The sequence below is a fragment of the Lissotriton vulgaris genome, chromosome 3_1, assembly GCF_964263255.1.
Source record: "Lissotriton vulgaris chromosome 3_1, aLisVul1.2, whole genome shotgun sequence".
NCBI lineage: Eukaryota > Metazoa > Chordata > Amphibia > Caudata > Salamandridae > Lissotriton > Lissotriton vulgaris.
This window is the reverse complement of record NC_141689.1, coordinates 1,012,099,686-1,012,125,680: the sequence shown is the minus strand read 5'-3', so window position 1 is coordinate 1,012,125,680 and position 25,995 is coordinate 1,012,099,686. Positions and strand designations below refer to the sequence as shown.

Genomic DNA, 25,995 nt, shown 5'->3' with positions numbered 1-25,995 from the left:
CTCCTCCTTTGGTTGGTAGTGCGCATGGGCATCAGCTCCATCCTTAGATTGTTTTTTTCCGCCATCGGGTGCGGATGAGGATTGAGACGCTCCAGATCGACTTCGAAAAGAAGTGACTTATCGGCGCGTATTCCCTTTCCAATTCAACGGTATTGTTATCGAACGCGATTTCATTTCCATTCCGGCGCGTTTCGACTCCAACATCGAAGAAAAAACTTTGATCTACGTCGACTAACAGGAGGCCTTTCTCGACGTAGTAAAGCCCGGAGTCCATGGAAAGGACTCCATTCAAGAAATGTCCAACGTGTGGTGCTAAGTTCCCACACAAGGACCTACACGAGGTGTGCAACCTCTGCCTATCGCCTGAACACGAATCCAGGGACTGCGAAGCCTGCGTAGCATTCTCCTCCAAGTCGACGATTAGAAATCGTCGAGCTCGAAGACACGAGGTTTCCAGAATGCAGTCGGAGGCGATCCCGGAGCTGTTCGGGGACCAGCAACTTGATGAAGAAGAGGATCATGAGGATCAGTCGGGGTCGGAAGGGGACGAGTCGGATGTCGAAGAACTCGACGTGCAACAAACCGTGAGTGACGACGTCCCCTTACCAAAAAACCGACCCCGTGTGGTAACGACCCCGCCTTCGAGCCCGGTCAAACCGCAGAAAAAAGTTTCCGACGCCCCGCCTTCGGGCCCGGCAACGAAACCGAAACTGAAACCGAAACACTCGGTCTCCCACCATGTCGGATCCGAGAAGAGGTCGACATCGACTTCGACGCCGAAGCTCCATGCAAGGGAAAGCTCGGCATCGAAACATTGCATGTCGAAACAGAAACATGATTCGACGTCGAAGACTCACTCGACACCGAAAAAATCGGAATCGAGCAAACACTCGGTGCCGAAAACACCGAACATTGACGATCGAAAACAAAGGCACCTTTCGGAACCGAAGGCTTCAGTACCGACACAGGAGCAGCAGACAGATCCCAAACAAAAGATTTTGTTTATCGATCCACAAACTGGCAAAGTAGTGACGAAGAAGAGGAAGAATGAACAGATAGAAGACAAATCTCTTCCTTCAAAAAAGAGAACACTGGGGACAAATACAACTCCTCCTACTTCTCCTCGACCTAAAGTCACACCCTCTTCTCCTATTCCTCACACTATGCCAAATATTCCTGCACCTTCTACACCAAGACCATCTACACCTCAGTCTGATGTAGACAGTGATACAGGGGAGGGAGAACCTCAAGGGGATGATGACACTATCCCAGATGAGGATGACCCATGGGAAAATTATAACGCAGGGTCAGATGATGACAACGACCCAGAGTTATATCCCTCAAAGCCTTCACCACCTGATGATAACACAGGGTTTGTACAGCTCATTAATAGGGCAGCAAAATATCATAAGGTAGATCTACATACAGAACCTCAAATAGAGGACTTCCTATTAGAGACACTACCTAATGCACAAAGAACATCAGGTACTCTACCTATGCTGAAGGGTCTTCTCAGTCACACAGAAGAAATATTCAAAGACCCAGTGAGGGCTAGGGTGTTAAACCCAAGAATTGATAAAAAATATAAAACGGCTCCAAAGGATCCAATATTTATCAAAGGGCAGGTACCTCTGGACTCGCTTGTAGTTTCAAACGCTCGTAAAAGAGCGAACTCATTATCTACAGGAGAGGCCCCTCCTCCTGATAAAGAGTCAAAATTAATAGACGCATCAGGCAAGAGAGTAGCATCACAAGCTGCAAATAGCTGGCGTATAGCCAATACACAGGCGCTACTTGCACGTTATGACAGGGCACATTATGATGAATTAGAAAAACTCATCACACATCTCCCCAAAGAACATCAGAAGAGGGCAGATCAGCTAATACAGGAAGGAAAGATAATAACTAACACTTCCATTAAGTGCGCCCTAGATGCAGCAGACACTGCAGCAAGATCCATCAACACCAGTGTCATGTTAAGGAGACATGCATGGCTTAGAATCTCAGGGTTCAAACAAGAAGTACAAACATCCTTATTGAACCAACCCTTTGATCAAAAAACACTTTTTGGCTCAAGCACAGATGAGACCTTAGAAAAAATGAAGAAAGATACAGAAACGGCTAAGTCAATGGGAGCATTGCAACAGCCAACACAAAGGGGTTCCTTTTGTAGATCCACCTATAGAGGAGGCTCAAAAAATACAGGAACAAATCAGCAATCCACCTCTTTCACACCTACGTCACCCAAAGGTAATTCAAGAGGTAGTTACAGAGGTAACAACAACAAGGGTAGAGGCCGCGGAAATAATAACAACCGCAACTCCTCAACCCCAAAACAGTGACTTAATACAACTTCCCCCAGACCACATAACACCGGTCGGGGGACGTCTATCACAGTTCCTACCTGTCTGGGTGTGGGGAACGGGGTCGGGAGAATGAAAGTCGCCACAAGTTGGAGTCTATCTTTAACCACTTTATTCGGTTTGAAAACACAGAGTTAGGTTCAAAAGGATTCAAGAGCACAGTATCCTGGAGGGTACGAAAAATAAACGTGGAGTCTCTCCGTTGGGGAACTTCCGAAGTCTTCGGTTCCAGTCCTGAATCAGCTGGAGATGGCCACAGGTCCGGAGATGCACTCGGGAAAAGGAAAAGAAAAGCAGCCACGTTAGGGGCTGGGGTCTGTATATACAACAGATGAGAGGAGGAAAGGGTAGTGAGGGATCACCAGGGTGCTACCACCAACTATAGCAATCTTTGAGTGTAGGCGGCCGGCAAGGTACGATGATAGTGACCACCCTCAGGCTACCCCGTCCCACTCCGTGATTTAAACAACCCTTGAAAACGCCTTTGTACCTTGTGGAGCCACACTTCTCCCCTGGAAGTGTGGCGGGGCGGCTCGTGGTATCGTTGGCCTCCTGGCTTGTCGACTCTCAGCTCCAGGGGTCCCAGCAGCGGTTCCACGATAGTTCCTCCGTCTTCTTTGGTGGTGTCCTCCTCGTGCTTCGGCTGGCGTTCCGAAGGTTCCGCGCCGACAATCCAAGACGGGGTTTCCTTAAACGCCCCCAGCTCTTCTGATTGGGCAGCGTCAGATGACGTCCGCTCACCTGATTGGCCGACCGTTGGAGAACACGCCCCCAGCGTCACAGAGGCTGGATACAGAGATGAATGTGCCGGAGGCAGAGCCGGGGAAACCCAGGAAATGTCCAAAGGATCCTGCGGACGGGGTGGAAAGGAAGAAACGTTAGCAAGTACACCCCGTCCGTCCGAGTCAGGAAGCTCATCTAGGTCAGGGAGCTCGGCTTCGTGACACATCCCACCCCCAGGATTGACCCGATCGGGGGGAATCGGATAGCGGGACAGAAAGTCAACATTTCCTTGCAAGGAACCCTTTCGATGACGGACCTCGATCTGGAAAGGCTGCAGGGCCAAGAACCAACGCAGAATGCGATCGTTGTTCCCCCTGTTACGCTGAAGCCAAGTTAAGGGAGCATGGTCCGTATACAACACAAATGGTCTCCCTTCGAGATAGTATCTCAGTTTTTCCTCTCCCCAACGGACAGCCAGGCATTCCTTCTCAATCGTAGAATACGCCTGCTCCCTACGAAACAACTTGCGACTGATAAAGAGCACAGGTCTTTCAGCCCCATTCTCGTCTTCCTGGGAAAGAACCGCTCCAATACCAACCCCAGAAGCGTCCGTCTGGAGAATGAACGGCTTGAGGAAATCAGGGGGAATGAGAACAGATGAAGAAGTTAAAGCGTCCTTCAAGGCTTGGAAAGCCGAAGACTGCACAAGAGAAGGAGCGGGGAGTGCAGCAGACTTGACGTTCTTCCCGAGGAGGTCGGTGAGAGGAGCTGCCAAACTAGCAAACTGAGCAATGAATCGGCGGTAGTAACCCACCAACCCCAAGAAGGCCCTGAGTTCTTTTTTTGAAGAGGGGTAGGGTAAAGCTTTGATCGCTTCCAGTTTCTCAGTCTGGGGCTTAATCTGTCCATCCCCCAAAAGGTACCCAAGATACTTGACCTCCTGGAAAGCAAATCGGGACTTCTTCGCATTAATGTGGAGATTGGCATCCCTTAGACTGGTCAGTATGTTCCCAAGGTGTTTTAAATGGTCATCCCAGGTGAGGTGCCAGTAGTGTATCCATGACCCTCTGAAACGTTGCTGGTGCCCCATGCAAACCAAAGGGAAGTACCGTGAAGTGGTAATGACCAGATGGGGTTGAGAATGCCGTCTTTTCCATGTCCTTAGGAGCAAGGGGTATCTGCCAATATCCCAAGCTGCAAATAGCTGGCGTATAGCCAATACACAGGCGCTACTTGCACGTTATGACAGGGCACATTATGATGAATTAGAAAAACTCATCACACATCTCCCCAAAGAACATCAGAAGAGGGCAGATCAGCTAATACAGGAAGGAAAGATAATAACTAACACTTCCATTAAGTGCGCCCTAGATGCAGCAGACACTGCAGCAAGATCCATCAACACCAGTGTCATGTTAAGGAGACATGCATGGCTTAGAATCTCAGGGTTCAAACAAGAAGTACAAACATCCTTATTGAACCAACCCTTTGATCAAAAAACACTTTTTGGCTCAAGCACAGATGAGACCTTAGAAAAAATGAAGAAAGATACAGAAACGGCTAAGTCAATGGGAGCATTGCAACAGCCAACACAAAGGGGTTCCTTTTGTAGATCCACCTATAGAGGAGGCTCAAAAAATACAGGAACAAATCAGCAATCCACCTCTTTCACACCTACGTCACCCAAAGGTAATTCAAGAGGTAGTTACAGAGGTAACAACAACAAGGGTAGAGGCCGCGGAAATAATAACAACCGCAACTCCTCAACCCCAAAACAGTGACTTAATACAACTTCCCCCAGACCACATAACACCGGTCGGGGGACGTCTATCACAGTTCCTACCTGTCTGGGTGTGGGGAACGGGGTCGGGAGAATGAAAGTCGCCACAAGTTGGAGTCTATCTTTAACCACTTTATTCGGTTTGAAAACACAGAGTTAGGTTCAAAAGGATTCAAGAGCACAGTATCCTGGAGGGTACGAAAAATAAACGTGGAGTCTCTCCGTTGGGGAACTTCCGAAGTCTTCGGTTCCAGTCCTGAATCAGCTGGAGATGGCCACAGGTCCGGAGATGCACTCGGGAAAAGGAAAAGAAAAGCAGCCACGTTAGGGGCTGGGGTCTGTATATACAACAGATGAGAGGAGGAAAGGGTAGTGAGGGATCACCAGGGTGCTACCACCAACTATAGCAATCTTTGAGTGTAGGCGGCCGGCAAGGTACGATGATAGTGACCACCCTCAGGCTACCCCGTCCCACTCCGTGATTTAAACAACCCTTGAAAACGCCTTTGTACCTTGTGGAGCCACACTTCTCCCCTGGAAGTGTGGCGGGGCGGCTCGTGGTATCGTTGGCCTCCTGGCTTGTCGACTCTCAGCTCCAGGGGTCCCAGCAGCGGTTCCACGATAGTTCCTCCGTCTTCTTTGGTGGCGTCCTCCTCGTGCTTCGGCTGGCGTTCCGAAGGTTCCGCGCCGACAATCCAAGACGGGGTTTCCTTAAACGCCCCCAGCTCTTCTGATTGGGCAGCGTCAGATGACGTCCGCTCACCTGATTGGCCGACCGCTGGAGAACACGCCCCCAGCGTCACAGAGGCTGGATACAGAGATGAATGTGCCGGAGACAGAGCCGGGGAAACCCAGGAAATGTCCAAAGGATCCTGCGGACGGGGTGGAAAGGAAGAAACGTTAGCAAGTACACCCCGTCCGTCCGAGTCAGGAAGCTCATCTAGGTCAGGGAGCTCGGCTTCGTGACACATCCCACCCCCAGGATTGACCCGATCGGGGGGAATCGGATAGCGGGACAGAAAGTCAACATTTCCTTGCAAGGAACCCTTTCGATGACGGACCTCGATCTGGAAAGGCTGCAGGGCCAAGAACCAACGCAGAATGCGATCGTTGTTCCCCCTGTTACGCTGAAGCCAAGTTAAGGGAGCATGGTCCGTATACAACACAAACGGTCTCCCTTCGAGATAGTATCTCAGTTTTTCCTCTCCCCAACGGACAGCCAGGCATTCCTTCTCAATCGTAGAATACGCCTGCTCCCTACGAAACAACTTGCGACTGATAAAGAGCACAGGTCTTTCAGCCCCATTCTCGTCTTCCTGGGAAAGAACCGCTCCAATACCAACCCCAGAAGCGTCCGTCTGGAGAATGAACGGCTTGAGGAAATCAGGGGGAATGAGAACAGATGAAGAAGTTAAAGCGTCCTTCAAGGCTTGGAAAGCCGAAGACTGCACAAGAGAAGGAGCGGGGAGTGCAGCAGACTTGACGTTCTTCCCGAGGAGGTCGGTGAGAGGAGCTGCCAAACTAGCAAACTGAGCAATGAATCGGCGGTAGTAACCCACCAACCCCAAGAAGGCCCTGAGTTCTTTTTTTGAAGAGGGGTAGGGTAAAGCTTTGATCGCTTCCAGTTTCTCAGTCTGGGGCTTAATCTGTCCATCCCCCAAAAGGTACCCAAGATACTTGACCTCCTGGAAAGCAAATCGGGACTTCTTCGCATTAATGTGGAGATTGGCATCCCTTAGACTGGTCAGTATGTTCCCAAGGTGTTTTAAATGGTCATCCCAGGTGAGGTGCCAGTAGTGTATCCATGACCCTCTGAAACGTTGCTGGTGCCCCATGCAAACCAAAGGGAAGTACCGTGAAGTGGTAATGACCAGATGGGGTTGAGAATGCCGTCTTTTCCATGTCCTTAGGAGCAAGGGGTATCTGCCAATATCCCTTGGTGAGATCTATGGTGGTGATATACCGAGCCTCTCCAAGGCGTTCCAGTAATTCATCGACCCTAGGCAAGGGGTATGCATCTTGTTTAGACACCCGGTTAACGGCTCTGAAGTCGATGCAAAAGCGGATACTACCATCAGGCTTCGGTACCAAAACCACCAGTCCAATGGCACCTGTAAGAATGGATATTTAAACAAAAAAGCAATTTTACAATGCCAATGTGGGTTCGCATATCTGCAAGAAACAGGTTAGTGTTAGATTCCTTACCTTAGAATATCCCCAGGCGTCAGACTGGATCTGGAAAGTTTTCGTCAGCAGTACCCTTGCGTGTCGTTAGGCGTCGTCTGCAGCTCCGCATCCGTCGTCGGCGTCGTGATCGCCGGGATGGCGTCATTGGAGTATTTAGACACCGCCCTCGCGCGCTGACATCAGTTATGTTCTTCTTTTTTCCGCGCCAGCAAGCGCAGATCCGGGAAGAGCAGTACTCTAGTTATTTTTTGACTAACTTTTTTGATCTCTTTTCATCACTTTTCTAGCCGATTATCGACTCGCGGTGCCAATAGGGATGCCTGGTTTTAAACCTTGCAAGGCCTGTCACCGCCTGATGACGGTGACTGACCCCCACTGTTAGTGCCTTTACTGTCTCGGGGCCAACCACGACGACAAGTAGTGCCCCGTCTGCCGGACCTTGATGTGGAAAGCTACGTGGGAGCGGTCCCAGAAGCTACTTGAGCTCCGGCAGTCGTCGTTTGACGAGTCTGCGTCATCACTTGTCAGCCTCCAAGTCCTCCGGTAAGTTGAGGCACTCCAAGAAAAAGTCGAAGAGACGTCATCGCTCTTCAGACTCCCCTCGCCGCTCGCGTAACACGGCCGAGGGATCGGGAGACACCGCCCACGCGGCTCCGTCGGAGCCACATGCGCAGCCTCCAGGCCCATACCCTCCGGTCTCTGGCCTGCGAGCGACGCCTGAGGAGATTTGTGATTTACTCATTGCCATGAGGACTCACTTCCCTCCATTGAGGCCTGCTGGCGCACCTTCAGGCCCCGCAGACCCGACTGGGGGCCTCGGCGGGCCAGTGGCTCCGGCCCTGGCGCTGTCGGCTGCTTTGGTGCCGTCAGCGACTTCGGTCCCAACGCCGTCGGCCCCCATGGTATTCGTGCCCGGATGCCGGCCCCTTTGGTGTCGCTCCCGGTGCTGTCCTCGGACAACGTCGACCCCGATTTCAGCCCCGGTCCGGGTCCGGCGTCGGACTGGCGCCGCTTGGCGCGGTCTCCAAAGTCGATAGGTGAGGCCTTCACCTACGACCCGGCTCCGTCATTCCAGCCTGAATTCCAGGACACGGATGAAGGAGAGGACTGGGAGGGGTCTGAGGACCCTCTGGCACAGCAGTGCCAGTTGAGCCAGGACTGGGCAGATGAGCTGGGGAAGGCCAGTGGTCTAGACACTTTGCCTGACACTGGATTCGTCTCTCCTCCCTGCATGGTTTCGAAGGAGAGGGCTGCTTGCAGCCTGGTGTTGAACAGGGCGGCCAAGGCCTTGGCTCTTGAGATCCCTGTCGCCGCCATGAGGACTAACCTCCTCACTGAGGCAAGCTCCTCAGGGCCTCTACTGCTGTTTAACGAAGCCCTCACCGACGTTCTGATGGGCACCTGGTCCAAGCCCTCCACAGGCCTCCCTGTGGATCGGAACGTGGCCCGACGCCACCACCCGGCTACAGGCAACCCCTGCTTTCTGTCCGTTCATCCCACCCCCGAGAGCCTGGTGATCCAGGCCTCTACGTCCCAGACCGCATTCCCAACCGCTCCTCCGGATCGGGAATCCAAAAGTTATGATCAGTTTGGGAATAAATTGTTTTCCTCTCTGAGTTTGGGACTGCGGTCTGTCAACACCGCCTGCCTTTTGGGCCGTTACACCCACTCTCTGTGAGATAAGGTTGCGGAGGTGCTGCCACAGTGCCTTGAGGAGGCCCGGACATGACTCGCCCAGGCCCTGGCAGAAGGGCAGGATGCAGCACAATACTCAATCCGATGTGGACATGACACCACGGCCTCGCTGGGTAGAGCGATTGCAACGACAGTGGCGGTTCGCTGCCACGCCTGGCTGAGGTCCGCAAACTTTTTGGGGGATGTCCAGGCCACGCTCATGGACATGCCCTTCGATGTCCGTCGCCTCATTGGCGACAAAGCGGATAGTGGGCTAGAGCGTTTTAAGGACTCCAGGGCTACGGCCAAGTCCTTGGGCCTAGGCCAATGCCAGCAAACTTCTGCTTTTCGCCACTTTCGTGGCCAAGGAAGGGGCGCCCCCACACGTCCAGCCAGCCACAGGCCGTAGACCCAGACTCAACGCGGTCACGGACGTGGTTACCGCCATGGCGGTACCGGGGGACACCGTCAGGGTCAGTCCACACCCGCCCCGCAGCATCTGCCTCTAAGCCTTCCTAGTCCAACATTTCGGGCCCATTCGACGCCAGTGGGGGGCAGGGTCAGCCATCCCCTCCCCCACTGGCGTACCATCATGTCGGACTGGTGGGTGCTGCAAATCGTCCGAAGTGGCTACTCCCTCCCCTTCGAGCCGACCCCTCCAGCCATGCCACCGCAGAACCTCTGCATGTCGAGGGATCACTTGCAACTTCTGCAGGAGGAAGTTACGGCCGTCTTGGCCAAGGGGGCCATCGAGCACGTTCCTGGGACAGAACAGGACGGGGTTGCTATTCCCACTACTTTCTGGTACCCAAGAAGGGCAAAGAAAGCCTACGCCCTATCTTGGACCTACGGAGCATCAACGGCTTCCTCCGGAAGGAGAAGTTCAAGATGCTGACTTTGGCTCAGGTCCTAGCTGCCCTGGACCCAGAGGTCTGGATGGTAGCGTTGGGCTTGCAGGACGTGTATTTCCACATGCCCGTCCTGCTGGCCCACCGGCGCTACCTGCGGTTCACAGTAGGCCATGAGCACTTTCAGTTTACCTTGCTCCCCATCAGCCTTACCAGCGGCCCTCGGGTTTTCACAAAAGTGTTGGTGGTGGTCGCAGCTCATCTGCGAAGATCAGGCGTTTCAGTCTTACCCTATCTCGATGATTGGTTGTTAAAGGCGGGCTCGCCCCAAACAGTTGTCTCCCACTTCCAGACTACGGCCAGCCTCCTACACACATGGGAGAGGCGGAGATCAGAGGCCTCTGGTCTCCGGCAGAGTCCAGGCCCCATATCAATCTACTGGAGCTGTGGGCGATCCGACTTGTACTGAAGGCATTCCTTCCCTCTGTCCGGGGAAGTGTAGTGCAGGTGTTCACGGACAACACCACCGCCATGTGGTACTGCAACAAACAGTACGGGGTGGGGTCGTGGACCCTTTGTCAGAAGGCGCTGCACCTCTGGCAATGGCTGGAACACCAGGGCGTCACCCTGGTGGTTCATCACCTAGCAGGTTCCCTGATCGCCAGGGACGCCGGTGCATGATGGATCTTGAATGGCGTCTGAACTCGGACTTGGAGCAAGGTCTCTTTCATCAGTGGGGAGAACCTTGGTTAGATCTATTCGCCACCGAAGAGAACGCGCAATGTCATCAGTTCTTCGCGTTGAAATTTCCAAGGCGGCACTCGCTCGGCGGCGCTTTTAGTCGTGAGTGGAGTTACGTTCTGCTGTACGCCTTTCCGCCTATACCACTTCTGCCCAGAGCGCTGAAGAAGATCAGGCGAGACCGGACCCAAGTCATCCTTGTGGCTCCGGACTGTGCACCAAGATACTGGTATCCCGAGCTACTCAGCATGTCAGTCAATCCCCCGATTCGTCTGCCTCTTCAGGAGAACCTTCTGTCGCAGCAGCAGGGGACGGTCCTCCACCCGAACCTATCCAGTCTCCACCTTCATGCATGGAGATTGAGCGGCAGCAGTTGAGGCCATTTGACTTGCCTCCTGAAGTCTGTGATGTGATTCTGGCAGCCAAGGCGTCCCTCCACAAAAACGGTATACGCCTGCAGGTGGAACAAATTTGTGGCATGGTGCACAGTAAAGGCTGTGGATCCACTCTCTGCCCCCCTTTCAGAGGTTCTCCTCTTCCTTCTTTCTCTTGCCCAGCAGGGCTCTGCTCTGGGCACTATCAAGGACTACCTTTTGGCCATTTCAGCCTTCTTAAGGCCTCCTGATCAGCCTTCTCTTTTCAAGTCCCCTGTTGTAAATAGGTTCTTGAAAGGCATCACAAACATGTTCCCTCCTGTTCCCTTTGTGATGCCTCAGTGGGACTTGAATCTTGTTCTAACGTATCTGATGTGCGCTCCCTTCGAGACACTTAATAACTGTCCTCTTCGTCTTTTGACGCTTAAAACTGAATTCCTGGTTGCCATCACCTCTGTCAGGAGAGTGAGTGAGCTCCAAGCTCTATCTTCTAAGCCTCCTTTCCTCTCGGTCTATCCGGACAAGGTTGTTCTGAGGACTCGTCCTTCTTTCCTGCCCAAGGTGGTTACAGCCTTTCACATCGGGCAGTCCATCACCTTGCAGTCCATCACCTTGCCCACCTTCTTTCCGCCTCCGCAACCCTCGAAAGAGGAAGAGAGGCTCCACCGTCTGGACCCAAAATGTGCGCTCTCCTTCTATCTAGATCGCACACGCCAGTTCGGGGTGGACGACAAGCTCTTTGTTGGATACGTGGGCGCTAAAAAGGGACGGGCGGTGCACAAGCGAACCATCTCTCGGTGGGTCGTCTTGTGCATCAAGGTTTGCCTCTCTTTGGCGAAAAGGGAGCCTCCTGTTGGGCTGCGTGCCCATTCCACTCGGGCCACGGTGGCCATTACTGCCCTGGGTCGGGGAGTCCCCTTGCAGGACATCTGTCAGGCAGCTACGTGGGCCTCGTTGCACACATTTGCTAGGCATTACTGCCTGGACAGCCAAGTCCGAAGAGATGACTTTTTCGACCGTTCCGTTCTCCAGGACTTCTGGTGTGATCTTGGTTCGCAGACCCACCACCGGGGTTAGTATTGCTGGGGTATCTATTCTAAGGTAAGGAATCTAACACTAACCTGTTTCTTTCAGATGCACACGTTACTTACCTTCGGGAACGATATATCTGTAAGAAACAGTAGTTAGTGTTAGATTCCTTACCGCACCACCCATCCTCCCCATTCTGTGAACCGATATCTAGGGCAAAAGTCATCCCTTTCAGGGCCCTAGTTTCATGGCACCAGTGTCGGTTTCTATCATGGCTCTGCATTCCTGGCGCGGGAAGCTATGTACAGAACTGACTTAAGCGCGGAAGGGCTGTGTCTAAGTTCTCCGATGACGTCATTCCGGCGATCACGACGACGGAAGCGGAGCCACAGACGACGCCTACCGACGCGCAAGGGTACTGCTGATGAAAACCTTCCGGATCCAGTCTGACGCCTGGGGGTATTCTAAGGTAAGGAATCTAACACTAACTACTATTTCTTACAGATATATTGTTACCGAAGGTAAGTAACTTGTGCGACACGAAAAAACACAGCATTGTGTGTCTATCCCTTTCTATACTTAAGATAAATTTGCAACACAAATGCTGGTGCAGGTGTCACTCACGTGACATACCTGTTTGCGCATGCAACGTTTCATAATGTAGTATACATTCATTTTTGGATGCGGTGGGCTTAAGGACTTGCCCAGGCAGTGGGTATTTTCAGACCCCTCGGAGGTGGAGGGAGGTTGGCACTGTGGTCAAACCTTAGAAGCCCACAGGTTAAGTGAACCGATGGAACAGAACGTGCAGACAATACAACACAGGAAACATACACAAACATGTTAATGTCATTGTTTTCAAAACCGTGAAAACGGCAAACATTGGTCAGAGGAACATGGCTACTCAATAAGCGCTGACCGTGACATCAAAGTCCAATAATAACTCATATCTTAAAGTATGCCTACCATCTGTGTACCTACTTTGGTCCATTCGCAGCTGGCTTGTGGTACAAATGAGTGCTGCTCAGGGGTATTTATTCCCCGAGGTGAGCTCAGCTAGACAGGGTTAGCGACGGTAAATGGCCTGTGCCGTGGGATGTGTGTAAATGAATAGCGTCGCAAGGATCATGGGAAGTTTTGTTTTCGTGGTAACAGATGCCCGTATTAAAACTATCGCGGCGTATCACAGAACCTAGGTGAGACCATTTGTATGCCTGATTGAAAAAGAGTAAAGCGCTCCTAAAGCCATAAATGGCATGTTGTCAAGTGGAGTGTGGGAAAACTAGACTCCTAGCTTAAAAAAAGATTATCACAAATATTGGAAAGTATTGGCAAAAGATTTGTTTGCACAAGGTGGGGGATGAGGGGAGCTTGGGAAAAGTCGTTTTTGTGGATAAGGACATCCGTGCGAAGGATGTAAATGCATGTAGCAGTACTTGGATAAATGCTTTGGTATGCATGACTGAAAGAAAGGAGTCCCTGAAGAGTAGGCGGGAAGGGAACTGTGTCTCTCGACATGCGCTGTATGGCCTTTTATCAAATGATCGTTGAGGGGGAGAGCAAGAGTGTTTTCTCACTCCATCTAACAGAAATATGTAAGTGTGTTGCTGGAGCTAATAGGCATTTTTCTTGCATGTACCAAAGGTTCCAATGGTTCCACAGGGTATCATCAGTGAACCCCACACTATTAGTCTGAAGTCTGTAATCCCACCTCTTGTCTTTCTCAAGAGGTTTCAGTGCCCTCTACTAACGGCTGCCAGTAGGTAAGATATCTGTGCACACACACACACACACACACTGAAAAAAACAAAGGTTATAGGGAAGTAATAGTTAGGCTTAGAGTTAGGCTTAGATTGTACATGCTCACAACCATAGACATTTAGTAGCTATAGTTACCTGAGCTAACAATAACGTATGCACTGCTTATGACTTCACATATTACATCAGTTATGATATGGTCAGTGACATCACTGATGACATTTCAAATTTAATCACTGATGACATCTCTGATCACATCATCCAGTTAGTGTGAGTATTTTGTAAAGTTTGTATAAGTTAAATATATATACTAAGTTACTACACAAGTTAAATTAGTATACTTACTTTAGTAGTATTGTGTGATACTATGTCTAACATATATTATCTAAGTGGCTGACTGTATGAGTGTGTGAGTGGGTGTCTCAGTGGCTGTATGGTGGTGTAAGTGACTGTATGGATCTGTCAGTTAGTATGTGAGTGGCTGTGTTTCTTTTTCAGTGGGTGTGCGGCTCCATAGGTCTGTGAATGGGTTTGTGAGTGGCAGTTTGACTGGCTGTATGTGTGTGTGAGTGGCTGTACATGTGTGTGTGAGTGGGTGTATGAGTTGCTTTGTGAGTCTTAACTATAACGTCCCTGTAACCTTTAGTTTTTAGAGAAGGTTCATTTAAATTGTATGTTCGAGGCATATGGGTTTGCAGACCACACACTATTGCATAGATCACCATCTGGTGGTGGGCCCGGAGGATTGCACTTTGTTTTTCTTGGAAGAGTCTTTGTCTGTTGGATGACTCCTCCTGTAGATCATAGTGCGCATGAGCATCGACTCCATCTTCACATTGTTTTTTTCCGCCATCAGGCTTGATTGTGTCAAATTCCAGAACTTCATCATACCATCGGTATCGTCTTCGACAGTAACCCAAGTTACCCGCATAGAGGAAAGGCTTGCGCTTCTCGATTCCAGTGTTCGTCGGGGCCTTCGAGCCCAACTGCGCCATTGGGCCTTTGGCTCATGGGAAGAACACCTTTCAAGAAGTGCCCTCAGTGTGGACACAAATTCCCTCACACTAATCTTCATGAGGTTTGCAACCTGTGCTTGTCTCCAGAGCACGAGAGTCGAGACTGTGAAGCCTGCGCTTCGTTCCAGTCCAAGAAGACTATCAGGGAACGTCGAGCTCGAAGAGTCATGATGCAGTCATCTTCATCGACACCAGACCTCATCATAGACGAGGCTCCGATCGAAGTAGAGTCCGAAGAACAGCAGCAGGATGACATCGTTTCTGAAGCAGAGGAGTCAGCTTCCGGAGCCAAGGACTGATCGGAAGACGACGATCTCCTTCCAGCTGGTCAACAGGTCATGAGTACAAGCATCGACCCTGTTCACCTCCCCATACCGGGACAGGCTTCGGTTCCACCTCCACCTCTGGGTCCGGGTGCACACCGACCAAAACCTTCCGGCTCGGCAACGAAGAATACAAAAAATCCTCCAGTCGACTCGTACTCGAGTCAGTCTGTCGGTCCCGACAAGCAGAAGGTCCTCAAACCAAAATTAACCCCGGCACCGAAGCAGCCATCGGTACCGAAACCGGTAGAGCCGAAATCTAGCTCATCACCGAAAGACGTTCCCAAGTCTACCGAACCGAAGATCCCGGTTCTGAAAAAAGTCGACCTGAAGCCTGCTTCGGCATCGAAACATACTTCGGCTCCGAAGGTCGATCATTCCAAACGCACTTCGAGAGCAAAGATTCCGGATCCAAAATCCACAGATCTGAGAAAGACCAAGGCTTCGAAACCGAAACCAAAATCCGCTCCAAAGACCATAGACACTGTAAAACCTAAGCATTTTGGTCCCAAACAAGATAAATTGGCACCAGAAAAGGATTTTTCAGCTGAAGAGCTTTTCAGATCAGACCCAAAGCAAAAGACTCTTCATATTAATCCATAAGACTCTTTGGTGATATAAATTGCGAGATAAAGAGCTAACTCGCAGACAACAGGGCATGCTCCACCCCTTGATAAAGAGTCAAAGCTTTTAGATGCTTCAGGGAAACGCACCATCTCATAAGCAGCCAATGTCAGGAGAATTGCTTACACTCAGGCTTTGTTAGCAAGATATGATCGAGCTCTTTATGATTAGTTAGAATCACTGATGCAACATTTACCAGAGCAATATAAGACCAGAGTCTCTGATCAAATACAAGAAGGCAAGGTTATTACAAATACCTCGATCCGCTGCGAGTTAGACACTGCAGACACAGCCTCTAGAGTGATAAATACAGGAGTACTGTTACGTAGACATGCATGGCTACGCATTTCCGGGTTTAAACCAGAAGTACAGGCCAGTGTTTTAAATCAACTCTTTGACCAGCAACATCTCTGTGGTCCAACAGTTGATAGTGCACTAGAAAAGATGAAAAAAGATACAGATACAGCAAAATCTATGGGAGCTTTACAAACTCAAACCCATAGAGCTTCCTTTTGTCTCTCCTCATATATGAGGCGCCTCCACTGGGTTTCAAACTGACAACACCTTCTCTTCTTATAAAGCGCCCACCCAAACCTCACCTAGCAGAGGGTATTACAGAGGAGGATATAGAGGTAACAACAATAAGGGCAGAGGCAGAGGCAACAACAACCGCAATGCCTCTACTCCCAAACTTCCCTTCCATCCACCCAGACAATTCCACTCCTGTCGGGGGGAGATTACAACAGTTCCTACCTGTCCGGAACTCAATCACCACAGACAGGTGGGTAAGACAAATAATTCAGTCAGGTTATTGCCTGGAGCTCACTTCCACTCCCCCAACAATACCACCCAGACAACATCCCATGTCACAGGAACATCTCATACTTTTAAGACAAGAGGTTGCATCTCTATTACTAAAGAATGCAATAGAACCAGTCCCAAAACACCATCAAAAATGCAGGCGTTTACCTATACTTTCTCATACCCAAAAAGGACGGGTCCCTCAGACCTATACTGGATCTAAGACCCCTAAACCTGTACAGACAATCCGACCATTTCCATATGATCACACTACAACGCTTTCTGCCGTTGTTAAAACAAGGTGACTTCCTGGCCACATTAGATCTCAAGGACGCTTACTTTCACATTCCTATTCCTCAATCTCACAGAAAGTACTTTCGATTTGTACTAGAAGGTCAACACTACCAATTCAAAGTACTCCCTTTCGGAGTAACTACAGCACCTCGAGTATTTACAAAGTGTCTAGCAGTAGTAGCATCACACTTAAGAAGGGACAACATTCATGTCTTTCCATACCTAGACGACTGGTTAATAAAATCCAAGTAATACCACCAATGTGTACAGCACACACATCAGACCATCTGCCTGTTGCACAAGCTGGGATTCACAGTAAATCAAAGGAAACATACTTCGGCTCCGAAAGTCGATGATTCCAAACGCACTTCGAGAGCAAAGATTCCGAATCCAAAATCCACAGATCTGAGAAAGACCAAGGCTTCGGAACCGAAACCAAAATCTGCTCCAAAGACCAAAGACACTGTAAAACCTAAGCATTTTGGTCCCAAACAAGATAAATCGGCACCAGAAGGGATTTTTCAGCTGAAGAGCTTTTCAGACCAGACCCAAAGCAAAAGACTCTTCATATTAATCCAAAGACTGGACATGTTATTACAGTGCATGAAAAGAGGAAAATGGACTATCCTGAACCACCTCCAGTTCCTCTCAAAAAGCATGCTCAAACTTCCCCCATAAGAATTCCTTCACCATTACCAGAGATACCAACGGATATTTCTTCAATACACTCACCATCCAACACACATAGCATTATACCACAGGATGATGATGATGAAGACAATTATTCACAGGGGGTCAAAAGTGAACATCATATAGATGACACAGATGACCCAGACAATATTCCTGGGCCGTCAGATGATACCTGGGAGGATTATATGGATTATAATGCGCCAGATGCACCAGATCTGCCACAAGATGACGCATACCACCGCAGACCATCTCCAGCAGATGACACTATTGGGTTTACACAGCATTCATAGAGCACCCACATTCAAGGAATCTGCAATCTTGTCCAGGAACCTTCTTGACAGGGGCTATCCCAAAAGCGATGTTCTGAGAGCCAAGAAACGGGCACGGAACAACAATCGCGGGGCACTGCTAGAGCACCGGGAAAAGGTCCTCACAGAGAACCAACCCATCACATGTGTGACAACATTCACCCCTAGGTCTAACCAAGTCAGGAAGACTATTAAACATCACTGGGGTATATTGAGCACGGGTGAGTTGACCATGGAAGACCCTAGGTTTGCCTTCAAGAGGTCACAAAACATAAAAGATATTCTCATCAGCACCCGACCTAAGAAGGCAATCAAAGAAACCCAACAGACACTGTGGCAGCTTCCCCCTGTTACGGGCCACTATCCCTGCGGTATGTGTGGTGTCTGCCGGTACACTCGGGCAGCTAAAACTATACAGCTCTCTGAGACCTTTACATGGGAGCTGAGGCACCATACTAATTGCAACACTTCACACTGCGTTTACCTTCTCACGTGTCCTTGCGGTTTGCAATATGTCGGAATGACAACCCGCCCCATCAAAACTAGGATTATTGAACATCGGAGTAACTTCCGCTGCAAAAAGACACACACGAAGATGTGTAAACATTATGTAGACCAAGGCCATGATGAGGACTCCGTGAAGTGGGTAGTAATTGAGTCTAGCCCTAATTGCCCAAAGAATGTCCTCTTCAGGAAGGAACAGAGATGGGTCCACCGCCTATCCTCTGACAGACTGGGACTCAATGAAGATATTCCATGGCAATCGCTATGAGCCATTGCAACCTGAATCTGACACACCGTTGCAAACAACCCCAGGCAGCCCTACATCCAGCTTCGGGATGCTATCTGTAAGAACCTATGGGCACATATGGCACAGTGCAACTGTAATAACAGCACTCTAATAACGGCTCCCACCGCCAACTACACCGTCCACATTACGAACAAAATATATGCCACAGCATCATAGGTGCCTGATATCTGGCTGACACACTTTATTAATGATGCCTGCACAGTAAATCCAGCTAATATGTTAGTTCCACCAGTCTAAGATGTCCGCCCCGCTAAACCACGTTAAACAGGTGATTCATCCAGGGGCTCGTGTGCTGTGACACCACTCATCATGGCCGCCTTAACACCTCTAGTAGCGCGATTCCTCCGCTACATATTGCCAAAATAACCACTAAGTTTCACCTGCCCACGATCAATACCACACACGCTCCAAACACCAGTAATAAGGGGCCCTCGTTGGTCAATACGAACAATTATAAGAAGCGCGGACACACATTCCAGTCCCCCTTAAGCCATTTGATTGACTAGCTTAAAATGGCCGCCCCCCGAACGGCATGTATCACGTGACCCGTTAATGGGCGGGGACACTCGCTCCGTAGTGATTCGCTGCAAGTAATGTAAATAACCCTTCCCGCCGAGCTCTCACATCTACTCGAGCTCGGCGGTGAAGGGTAGGTCAAGCAGCCGGGGCGCAGGAGACTAGAGGTGAGTGCTCATAGGTGACGAAAGGCTTCACTGATAATGGGAACCACTCGCAGTAGTGTACACTGCTAGCTAGTTAACTAATGCTCTCCTGGCTGTGTTGTTCTGTTTTGTTTTAATCCAAAACCCAGTTTTGACTATTTGACTCATCCCTGATGCCTCACCCCGCCGACCCCTCATGTGGCAGTTAGTTCTTAACTATTAGGTGAGTAGATAAAGGGAATGTTTGTTGAACTTTGAATCCCTTAAAGTTGGAGGGTCAGTGCAACTTGCTTAGGTTATAATCATCATGGGTATGAACCCAGCTACACTATAGAGCCTGGTTAGCTACTGCATGTGACTCATTTGTATATTACAAATCCCTTGTTTTAAATCCACTTCCTCATACTTCACAGAAATACCCACTTCACTCACTTTGTGGTTGTTGGGAACGCCATACTATAGATAGGTGGCATACTTAACCACTCAGGCATGTGTTGACTGTGACTTTGAACACAAGTACACCTATAGCATGCCACGCTTGCTCACTTTTCTTTCCCATTGGCGTGACCATATTGTACAAATTACGCATATTGTTTTAACTATTGTTGTTTTATCTCCCTTCTATACTTAGGCATAGGACAACCAACACAGAGGTAATACAAACACAAACCCACACATGACACTAGCATGTGGTTTAATCACCTTTTTTAGGTCCTGATGAATCGCGGGTTACTACAGCCCACTGCGAGAAACATGTCGACCGTTTTACACTACTAGCCCCATCTAGGTTCACCTGAATTTACTCGTTGACTCCTAGTGAGCTAGCCCCCTGTTTTTAACTGCAGCGAGGGACCCCCTGAATAAAGTTCGTTCCAGGTACCCTTAGCTACATTTTAATATCCCTTTTTCACTACCACACACCACCCTGCCCACACACCCGCACCTCACCATAAGGCAGTTGGAAAAAGATCTCCGCCAAAGAGCCCCTCTTTGAGGTGAGCCCGTCGGGGATTGCACCGCCTCCCCGACGAGGAGCAACCGCCGATGATGAAGCATGACATCCTTCGGGGTGTGTGAGGCCAATCCATCCAACAAAATGGATGCCCTTGGGTGTCACATCCACACCTTTGGTCACGCCAACTAATCTTCCCTCTAGTCACGCTCAGGAACAGTCCAGTACCCCCCCTTGTTGCAACCATGGAGTAGACTTACACACAGATCCAGTGGAAGAAGATTTCCTCATGGATACACTACTGTTGTCACATAAAACCACAACCACATTACCAATACTTAGTGGAGTGGTGAGACATGCCCCAGGGGTATTCAAAGACCCAGTCAGAACCAGGGTAAGTAATCCCAGACAGCATACATCAAAGGTCAGCTGCCATAAGACTCTTTGGTGATATCAAATGCGAGAAAAAGAGCTAACTCGCAGACAACAGGGGATGCTCCACCCCCTGATAAAGAGTCCAAGCTTTTAGATGCTTCAGGGAAACGCACCATCTCACAAGCAGCCAATGTCTGGAGAATTGCTAACACTCAGGCTTTGTTAGCAAGATATGATCGAGCTCTTTATGATTAGCTAGAATCACTGATGCAACATTTACCAGAGCAATATAAGACCAGAGCCTCTGATCAAATACAAGAAGGCAAGGTTATTACAAATACCTCGATCCGCTGCACGTTAGACACCGCAGACACAGCCTCTAGAGCGATAAATACAGGAGTACTGTTACGTAGACATGCATGGCTACGCATTTCCGGGTTTAAACCAGAAGTACAGGCCAGTGTTTTACATCAACTCTTTGACCAGCAACATCTCTGTGGTCCAACAGTTGATAGTGCACTAGAAAAGATGAAAAAAGATACAGATACAGCAAAATCTATGGGAGCTTTACAAACTCAAACCCATAGAGCGTCCTTTTGTCGCTCCTCATATAGAGGCGCCTCCAAGGGGTTTCAAACTGACAATACCTCCTCTTCTTATAAAGTGCCCACCCAAACCTCACCTAGCAGAGGGTATTACAGAGGAGGATATAGAGGTAACAACAATAAGGGCAGAGGCAGAGGCAACAACAACCGCAATGCCTCTTCTCCCAAACAGTGACTTCCCTTCCATCCCCCCAGACCATTCCACTCCTGTCAGGGGGAGATTACAACAGTTCCTACCTGTCTGGAACTCAATCACCACAGACAGGTGGGTAAGACAAATAATTCAGTCAGGTTATTGCCTGGAGCTCACTTCCACTCCCCCAACAATACCACCCAGACAACATCCCATGTCACAGGAACATCTCATACTTTTAAGACAAGAGGTTGCATCTCTATTACTAAAGAATGCAATAGAACCAGTCCCAAAACACCATCGAAAATGCAGGAGTTTACCTATACTTTCTCATACTCAAAAAGGACGGGTCCCTCAGACCTATACTGGATCTAAGACCCCTAAACCTGTACATACAATCCGACCATTTCATATGGTCACACTACAACACATTCTGCCGTTGTTTAAACAAGGTGACTTCCTGGCCACATTTGATCTCAAGGACGCTTACTTTCACATTCCTATTCCTCAATCTCACAGAAAGTACCTTCGATTTGTACTAGAAGGTCAACACTACCAATTCAAAGTACTCCTTTCGGAGTAACTACAGCACCTCGAGTGATTACAAAGTGTCTAGCAGTAGTAGCATCACACTTGAGAAGGGACAACATTCATGTCTTTCCATACCTAGACGACTGGTTAATAAAATCCAAGTGATACCACCAATGTGTACAGCACACGCATCAGACCATCTGCCTGTTGCACAAGCTGGGATTCACAGTAAATCAAAGGAAATCACACCTCCAACCATCCCTTCTCAACAGTATCTAGGTGCCACAATAGATACCGCAAAAGCAATTGCATACCCCAATCTTACAAGGATACAAAGTATGCAAACTCTGATACAACAATTCCAGCCACAGCACTCACTACCAGCTCTAGTGTTCATGCAATTGATAGGACTGATGGCATCTTGCATTTTCATAGTACCATAAGCAAGAGTACAAATGCCCCCCATACAAGAGTGTTTGGCAAGTCAGTGGAATTAAGCTCAACAACAAATAACAGATCTGGTGGTGGTAGACGACCAGACATATCGCTCTCTGCAGTGGTGGAACACCAAAAACCTTTCCAAGGGCCGGCAGTTCATAGAGTCTGTTCCACAAGTGGTGCTAACCACAGACGCATCCCTCACAGGATTAGAGAAACACACAGTAAAAGGTACATGGACACCGCAACAAAGGTTACTCCACATAAATCATTTGGAGTTGTTAGCGATTTTCCTAGCTCTAAAATCGTTTCAGCATTACCTCTCAAGAAAGGCTGTACTGGTCTGTACAGAACACACTCCGTACAGCTCTCCCGGTTGGCTTAGAGCATATGGTGGTGGGCCATTCCTCAAAACATCTTTCTGTTAGCAGAACATCTACCAGGAGTTCACAATCAAGTTGCAGATCTGTTAAGTCATCAAAGACAACAGATACATGAGTGGGAACTTCATCCACAAGTTCTTCAACCATTCTTTTACAAGTGGGGACAGCCAGAGATAGATATGTTCGCCACACACCACAACTCCAAATGCCCAAGCTTCGCCGCTAGATACCCACACCCATTGTCCAAAGGCAATGCGGTATGGATGAGTTGGTCAAACAAATTCACGTACGCTTTTCCACCTCTCCCACTATTTCCATTAGTGGTGCGCAAGCTACATCAACATTCCCTCACATTGATTCTCATAGCACCAACGTGGGCAAGACGACCGTGGTATACCACACTACTAGCTCTATCAGTAGTACCACATCAAAAATTGCAACTCTCTCAACATCTACTGACACAGAACCATGGAGAGATCATGCATCCAGAACCAATGCTGCTCAATCTAGCGATTTGGCTCCTGAGGTCTTTGAATTTGGATACCTCAATCTTCCGCCTGCATGAATTTTATTAAAGAAGCAAGACGCCCCACTACTAGAGCATGCTACGCAGCCAGGTGGAAAAGGTTTGATGTGTATTGCACAAATAACAACATTAACCCATTAGATGTTTACATACAAAACATCCTATGCTACCTACTTCATCTACAAAGATGTAATTTAGCGTACTCCTCAATCAGGCTACATCTTGCTGCTATAGGAGCTTATCTTCAAAACAGACATTTGTCATTGTTTAGAGTACCTACTATCAAGGCGTTTATGGAAGGATTAAAAATAATAATTCCTCCCAGAATACCATCCTCTCCGGTATGGAAATAAAAGATTGTTCTCACTAGACTAATGGGTCCTCCATTTGAACCATTACATAAGTGTGAGTTACAGTTCCTTACATGGAAAGTTGCATTTTTAGTTGCTATTACCTCACTCAGAAGAGTACGTGAGATTCAGGCATTAACATTTCAAGAACCATTTATACAACTCCATCACAACAAAGTGGTTCTTAAGACAAACCCAAAATTCCTGCCAAAAGTAATTTCACCATTCTACCTCAACCAATCTATTGAGTTGCCAGTATTCCTTTCCCAACCACAAACAGTTGCAGAAAGCGCTCTACACACATTAGATGTAAAAAGAGCACTCCTCTACTACATCGACAGGACAAAACTGTTTCGTAAAACAAAACAACTGTTTGTGTCCTTTTCTTCTCCACATAAAGGCAATCCTCTTTCAAAATCAGGCATTGCAAGGTGGATTGGTAAGTGCATTCAAATTTGTTACTAAAAAGCAAAACGCACTATCGATTCTCCCGAGGGCCCATTATACCCGTAAATTTGGGGCATCTATGGCATTCCATGGAAATATACCATTAGATGATATCTGTAAAGCACATGGTCTACACCGCACACATTTACAAAACACTACTGTGTAGATGTGCAGGCAAAACAACAAGCTACTGTGGGCCAGGCTGTACTAAAAATATTATAGTGTGTGGTTCTGCAGCCCTACATGCCAAGAACAGATGCATACTGTTAAGTAGCATTTTCCTTCCTAACTGTAACCTGTAACCTTTGAGAGTGGGTGTGTGAGTGGCTGTATATGTCAGAGAGTGGGGTATATGAGTGACTGTGAGTGGGTGTGTGATGGCTGTATGGGTATGTGAGTGGTTGTGTGTGTGTGTGAGTGACAGTATGGGCTAGTGGGTAGGTGTGTGAGTGCCTGTATAGGTGTGTGTGTGTGACTATATGGGTGTTTCGGTGGGTAGGTGAGTGGCTATATGGGCTTGTGTGTGGGTGTTTTAGTAGACATATGGGTCAGTGACTGGGTGTGTGTGGCTGTGTGGGTGTCTGAGTGGGTGTGTGAGTAGGTTTGAGGGTGTGAGTAATTTTATGCATCAGTGAATTGGTGTGTGAGTGGCTGTATGGTTCTGTGAGGGAGTGTGTGAGTACCTTTTTGGGTGTTTGAGTGGGTTTGTGAGAGGCTGAATGGATCTGTGAGTGGATGTGTGAATGGTTGTATGGGTTTGTAAGTGAATTTATGAGTAGTTTAGTGGGCATGCGAGTGGGTGTGTGAGTAGCAATATGGGTCTATGAGTCGATGCGTGAGTGGTTATGTGTGAGTGGCTGGATGGGTCTGTGATTGCGTACATGTGTGGTTGTGGGTGTGTGAGTGGATGCATGGGTCTGTGAGTGGGGGTAGTAATACCTGAATAGGTTTGTGGGTGGGTCTGTGAGTACCTGTGTGGGTGTGAATAGGTCTGTAAGTGCCTGCATGGATTTCTCAGTGGGTGTGTGACTGCCTGCTTGGCTCTGACAGTGGGTCTGTGAATGCCTGTGTGGTTCTGTCAGTGGGTGTGAAAGTGCATGTGTGAGTGTGTGAGTGGTTGTGTGGGTCTGTCAGTGGGTCTTTAAGTGCCTGCATGGGTCTGTGAATGGGTGTGTGAGAACCTGAATATGTTTGTGACTGGGTCTGTGAGTGCCTATGTTGGTCTGTGAATGGGTCTGTTAGTGCCTGTGTGGGTCTGTGGGTGGGTGTATGAGTGACTGTGTGGGTCTGTGAGTAAGTGAGTGTAATATTGCCTGTGAGGGTCAGTAAGTGGGTGTGTGGGCCTGTCAATAGGTGTGCAAGTGCCTGAGTGGGTCTGTGAATGGGTGTGTCAGTGCTTAAATGGGTTTTTGAGTAGTTGCATTGGTCTGTGAGTGGGTGTGTAACTGACTGCTTGTGTGGGACTCTAAGTGGGTGTTAAAGCGCCAGCATATAACTATGAGTGGGTGGGTGAGTGCCTTCATGGGTCTGTGAGTTCGTGAGTTAGTGTGTGTGTGTTGGTCTGTAAGTTCATGTGTGGGTGTGTGAGTACCTGTGTCATTCATTCATTTCCTGTGTGGGTCTGTGAGTGGGTGTGTTAGTGGCTTTGTGGATCAATGAGTAGGTGGGTATATGAGTGCATGAGTGGGTGTGTGGGTCTGTAAGTTCATGTGTGGGTGTGTGAGTGACTGTGTGAGTTTTCAAGTGGGTATGTGAGTAGGTGAGTATAAGAGTCCCTGTGTGGGTCTATGAGTGAGTGTGTGAGTAGCTGTGTTGGTCTGTCATTAGGTGTGTGAGTACCTCAGTGGGTCTGTGAGTGGATGTTTGAGTGCCTGCATGGGTCTTCGAGTGGGTGTGTGACTGCTGGTGTGGCTCTGTCAGTGGGTGTAAGATAGTGCCCTCTTTTTGCATGGTTGCGTCCACTTTTTGGCAAGCTGTTGATGTATTTTGTCTGAGTGCGCCCTGGGTTCCTGCTAACCAGGTACCCAGGGCATATGTTCTTTCCCTAAACTGCATTGATACAAAACCCAATTGGCACACTTTGGCCACATGTACGTCCCTTGTAACTCGTACCACAGGTACCATGGGCACTGTGGCCAGGGAAGGCCTCTAAGGACTGCAGCGCTTACTGTGCCCCCCTTAGAGGCCCTGTCCCTTTACACACACTGCCCTTGCAGGCTGCTTGTTTTGATGTAGAAAAAAGAGAGGAG

The 25,995-nt window shown here is 48.9% G+C and overlaps 1 protein-coding gene across 9 annotated transcripts in view; it reads left to right on the top strand.

Annotated features, from left to right (window-relative positions):
- Positions 1 to 25,995, top strand: part of MPDZ (multiple PDZ domain crumbs cell polarity complex component) — an 856,387-nt gene that overhangs the window by 717,907 nt on the left and 112,485 nt on the right. The window lies entirely within an intron of this gene.